Genomic DNA, 5,889 nt, shown 5'->3' on the forward strand with positions numbered 1-5,889 from the left:
TTCATTGATTTAATGTGACTGATACATTCAGGAACATTTGAAAAGGGGCAGGATGGGAGGAGTCTAGAGAATTCATAGAGCAGAGGCATCCAGTGCCTGGGGATGACATTGTCCCCATTATGTGCTGTCTCTCTGACAGTGGAGACTGCAGTTCAGATGAAGCGAAGTAAAGTCACTCGATCGTGTCTGACTCATTGTGACCCCATGGACTGTAGCCTACCAGGCTTCTCTGTCCATGGGATTTTCCAGGCAATAATACTGGAGTGAGTTGCCATTTCCTTCTCCAGGAGATCTTCCTGACCCAGGGATTGAACCCAGGTCTCCTGCATTATAGGCAGACGCTTTACCACCTGAGCCACCAGGGAAGTCGAAGTTCAGAAGGATGTGACTGAGTTTCATTTGTTGATGGCAGTGTCCACAACTCTGGTAGGAGAAGGCAGGGGAAAGTCAGCCTGAAGGGCCTAGTTACATATGGTGTGGCTGGCTGTACATTCCAATGTCTTAGCTTAGTTTTGTCTGAAAGCAGAACCAGAGACATACTCTCAGGGGCATGTAACTTATTTGGAAGCTAATCCCGGAAAAAGCAGAGTGATACAGGCAAGGAGAGAGAGCCAATAAAATGTATGTTATTGAATGGTTACTACCCTATAGAGCTCAGGCTTGATCCTACTTGTGCTGTGCTTAGTCGCTCAGTCGTGTCTGACTGTTTGCGACCCCATGGACCCCAGGCTCCTCTGTCCATGGGGATTCTCCAGGGAAGAATCCTGGAGTGGGTTGCTATGCCCTCCTCCAGGGGATCTTCCCAACCCAGGGATTGAACCCTGGTCTCCAGCATTGCAGGCGGATTCTTTACCATGTGAGCCATGAAGGAAGCCCTCAGTCCTGCTTGGGACTCTCTAAAGAACTATAGAATCCTCTTGGAATTGTATGCTATTGATAAACTGCACGTATAATTAAGGAAAACATAATATATAGTGAAAAGTAAAAATAATTATAAAATTTATATAAAAATAATTTCACAAAACCCTATTCAGAGAACTAAAGGTCTATTGATTTTTAAAAATATTTATTTTATTTATTTATTTGTTTGTACTGGGTCTTAGTTGTGGCATGCAGGATCTAGTTCCCTGACCAGGGATTGAACCTGGGCCGTCTGCATTGGGAGCTTGAGTCTTAGTCACTGGACCACCAAGGAAATCCCTATTTATTGTTAATTAGAGCACAAGTATGGTTCTGGAAGTAGCATCAGTTTTTAAAATGCTGACGAATGAGATTAAAATTCCTTTTGAAGAGACATAATTTGTAAAAGTCTCTAGTTTCTTGATGTTGGTTCCAGTAGTTGGTTCATTTGAAATTTGGATTAACTTCAAAGGAATTCACTTCTGTTTTTAGGGCTTGAGGGTTGAGAAGAAACTCCAATCCAAGAAGGTGGGGGTGGGGGGTTGTCCATGAGCACCTCCCAGAGGAAGAAGAGAAAGAATGGGAGGTCTCTGCAGGAACTGTTTGCTTTCATCATGGGCAATGACAAGGTCATACTGGAGGGGAGGTGGGTATATGTGGCCTGGCAGCACGGGAGGCCTCTGCTTTCAGACCAAGGCCCACAGTTTGGAGGGACAGCAAGGAAGCTGTTGTTTGAAGTTTACTGAGATGTGTTCGCTCCTGTTTCAGTGACTGGATCAGTCTTGTAACTCTAGTCATCATCTCCTTTTTTCCTGAGTATCTGGATCTCTCTTCATCTCTCACTTTTACTAGGTAAGTATTATTTTATTATTTCCTCCTTTAGGATACAGTTAGTATTCGTCTGTACTCCCTCTGATTCTGCTAGGCTCTGAATCTTTGATAACTCTTTCTCTAGGCTTCTATTCTCCAGAGATGACCCAGTCGCTGTATCCCCCCTTTGCACAGTGCCATCCTTGCCAAGGAGTTGATACTTCTCTTAAATTAGTGCTACCAGTTTGTGATTTTTCAGCCAGCATTTGTAAAAGCAGCATTTCCTGTTTCACATAAAGTCAGCTTTTAGACAACAAGTCTGAACAAATATTCTAGGTTGCTTCAGTCGTGTCCAACTCTTTGCAACCCTATGGACCAGAGCCTGCCAGGATCCTCTGTCCACGGGATTTTCCAGGCAAGCCTACTGAAGTGGGTTGTCATTTCCTCCTCTAGCGGATCTTTCCAACCCAAGGACCGAGCCAGCATCTCTTAGGTCTCCTGCATTGACAGTCAGGCTCTTTACCACTAGCGCCACATATGAGACCTACCAAAAGGCTGATGACTGGTGCACATATCTCAGACTCCAGCTGGAGGCTGCAGAGGGCAGGGCCTGGGTGCCCCTCACCCAGCCAGGGCTCCACCACCACTGCTTGTAGCTTCCCAAGGATGCCTGAAGCCAAACTCTAGAGTGACTTAAATCCCTCCCATGAGACTGAAGCCCACCACAGAGTCCTGTAGAATAACCACACCCCTACCCAGCTCATGAAAACTTCTGAGATCCCTCTAGTTACACTGGCAACATCCCACACTAGCAACCCAAGCAAGCCACCAGTGGAGCTGGTTCAGAGAATGGATGCGTGCTAAGTCACTTCAGTCTTATATGACTCTTTGCAGCCCTATGGACTGAAGCCTGCCTTGCTTGCTGTCCATGGGAATCTCCAGGCAAGAATCCTGGAGTGGGTTGCCATTTCCTTTTCCAGGGAATCTTCTTGACCCAGGGATCAAACCTACGTCTCCTGTGTCTCCTGCATTGCAGGAGTCTTTACTACCGAGTCACCAAGGAAGCCCCAAAGAATGGATGGATCAAGTTTTTAGTTTCTTACAGTTACTGTCCACTGACCCCCTCCTCTCTTCTTAATTAAAAAAAGAAAAAACATTACCTTTCTTTTTTCAAGCCATGCTATGTGGCATGTGGGATCTTAGTCCCCCTACTAGGGATTGAGCCTGTGCCCCCAGCAGTAGAACTCAGAGTCAGGAAAAGTCCTGAAACATTATTTTTTATTAAGGTAAAATATATGTTCTGTGAATACATATCTTAAATGTATATAATTTGATGACTTTTGACAAATATATACACCTGTATAACCAACATGCCAGTCTGGATGTAGGACAGTTTCATCACCTTCAGAAAGTTCCCTCATTCCCCCTTCCAGGAATCCCTACTTCCTGAAGGCAGTCGTCTCTGATTTTTATCAACAGATGTTAATTTGAACTCTTGGCATAAATGGCATCACGAGAACGTATTGTTTTGTATCTGGCTTCTTTTGTTCAGCATCATGTGTTTGGGGTTCATCCATGTTGGTCCATGTCTTTCATTCTGAGTTGAATGCCATTGTACAAACACACATGATTGGACATCATCAGCCCACCCCTCTAGCTCCCCATTCACTCCACCGCCTCTGACCTCACATCAACAAGGCAGCCCCCTAGCTCTACAGCAAGAACCCCTCATTGAGTGCCAGGGGTCCTCAACCACAAAATAAGAGGCCACCACATCCTCTAGTTCACATTAGCTTCCATCCTTTTAAAAAATGTTTGCAATTTATTTGTTAAAGAAACTGGGTAGTTACTCCTATAGATTCCCACATAGTGAAACTTGTTAACTGCTTTCTTCTGGTATTGGACAGTACAGATACAGAATACTTCCAATATCAAATAAAGTTCTGTTAGGCAGTGCTGAGCTATAGGCTGGATCCCTCAATGTTTTTGCAAGAGTATACTGATATGAACTTCCTTCAAGAGGGCATATAACTGGTTGTTTCTTTGTGTTAATTGAACAGCCATTCATGGTCATTGCCTAGATCCATTATTTCTCTAGAAGTTGCAAAATTGTGATATTTTAATTCTATCCCTGGAGAAGGAAATGGCAACCCATTCTAGTATTCTTGCCTGGAAAATCCCATGGATGGAGGAGCCGGGTGGGTTCCATGGGCTTTGTGTCCATGGTCACAAAGAGTCGGACACTGAGAAATTTCACTTTAATTCTATTGTTCCTTCTTTAATTCTATCATTCCTTCTTTATTTTACTGACTGAAATACTTTTTGAAAGAAAACTTCTCTCATCAACCATTTGGGTTTCCTTGAGGTATAAGTTTACACAGAGAAGTTAGGTTCAAAAGGTGATCAATCAGACTTATTTTTTAGTATGAGTGGGACCTTGCACACTTACAAATAAATGATGCTTTAATTTATCGCACTTATTGATACTCAAATTGTCCCCTCTTTAGCTCTTACTGACTTTTGAATCCTTTTGACAGGACACCAGAGGACTTTGATAGCTTCTTTACTTCTGATTTTACAAAATATTCTAGACTTATTTTCTACATTTCTTTCCCCAGACCTGACATTAGCCATTCTTTCACAGTCATGGTTCCTTTGAGAAAAAAAATTATATTTAAAGACTATAGTCCACGCTTTCAGGGTGCTAAGCCTTTTCAGTGAACAAAGCTAAGAAATAGTATTTAAATTGAGGTATAATTGACATTGGGAAAGGAAATGGCAACCCACTCAAGAATTCTTTCCTGGAAAGGAGCCTGGCAGGTCACAGTCCATAGGATCACAAAGAGTCAGACATGACTGAAGCGACTTAGCATATTTGCGTATAATTGACTTGTAACATTGTATTAGTTTTAGGTGTACAACATAATGATTTGATGTATGTAGATATTGTGAAATGACTACCACAGAAAGTGTCATCAACATGCATTACCACACACAGATAAAAATTTTTCTTTACTTGTGATGACAACTTTTAAAATTTACTTTAAGCAACTTTGAAATGTATAATACAGTATTGTGAACTCTAGTCACCATGCCGCACATTTTACCCCCAGGACTTATTTTCTCACTATTGGAGATTTGTACCTTTTGACCACCTTCATGCATTTTCTTCAGCCCCTTCCCCCTGGCTTTGGCAGCCATCAGTCTGTTCTCTGTATCTATGAGCTCCTTTATTTTAGATTTCATAGGTAAGTGAGATCCTGTAGTATTTGTCTTTCTCTGTCTGACTTAAGAAATATTTTTTTTAACAGAAAACATACCACATGTAAGAGCCTTTTAACTGATCTGTTTGTGCCAGTTTCTACTTCACTATTCCTTCCAATTCATCCTCCGCATTTCTGTCAGAATCAGCCTTGTAAAACACAGATCTGATCTTCTTAATCCCCTGCTTAAAAACTTGTGCTGGAGTTCCATTGCCCAAAGGATTAAGCCAAAGCTCCTTGGCATGATATACGTGCAGATCCTCTCAAAATTTGGCTCCTGATCTCCATTCCAACCTCTTTACCATTCATTCTTTCCTCCCCCGTAGTTCAGCACACCATACTGTTCCCACCACACTGTCCCTTTGCTTATCTCCCTGAAATGCCCTGATTTCTCTATTCCTCAGTAAAATTGTACTTATCCTTCAATAAATAGCTCAAACGTCAGTTTTATCTAAAATAAATTGTGGTCCCCATAGAAAACTAATCTGTTTCTATCATGTCCTTCATAGTACTTTGAAATATCTGTATGTGGTGCTAATGAAATTGTATAATAATGATTTGTTTACATGCATCACTCTCTCTCTTTCTCTAGCTAGAATGTTCCCCCAAAGGTAAAACACTTACCACCAGTGGTACTGTAAATTGTTTTATGTGTTCCACCGATATGACATTAAATATTGAATTGCATAGTGTGAGAGTTATTCCCCTTTTAATACTTTAGGGAGGAAGTTTTAGTTTTGTGCTAGTTACTAGCTTCCCTGGTGGCTCAGATGGTAAAGAATCCGCCTGCAGTGCAGGAGACCTGGGTTGGAGACCTGGGTTTGATCCCAGGGTCGGGAAGGTCCTCTAGAGAAGGGAATGGCAACCCACTCCAATATTCTTGTCAGGAGAATCCCATGGACTGAGGAGCGTGGCA

At 42.2% G+C, this 5,889-nt stretch overlaps 1 non-coding gene across 1 annotated transcript; it reads right to left on the reverse strand.

Annotated features, from left to right (window-relative positions):
• Positions 1-292: 292 nt before the first annotated feature.
• Positions 293-365, reverse strand: TRNAY-AUA (transfer RNA tyrosine (anticodon AUA)). The gene has a single exon. It is a non-coding gene; the product is annotated as a tRNA-Tyr (tRNA).
• Between the last annotated feature and the right edge of the window lie 5,524 nt (positions 366-5,889).

This window comes from Bos taurus, chromosome 9, assembly GCF_002263795.3.
Source record: "Bos taurus isolate L1 Dominette 01449 registration number 42190680 breed Hereford chromosome 9, ARS-UCD2.0, whole genome shotgun sequence".
Classification (NCBI taxonomy): domain Eukaryota; kingdom Metazoa; phylum Chordata; class Mammalia; order Artiodactyla; family Bovidae; genus Bos; species Bos taurus.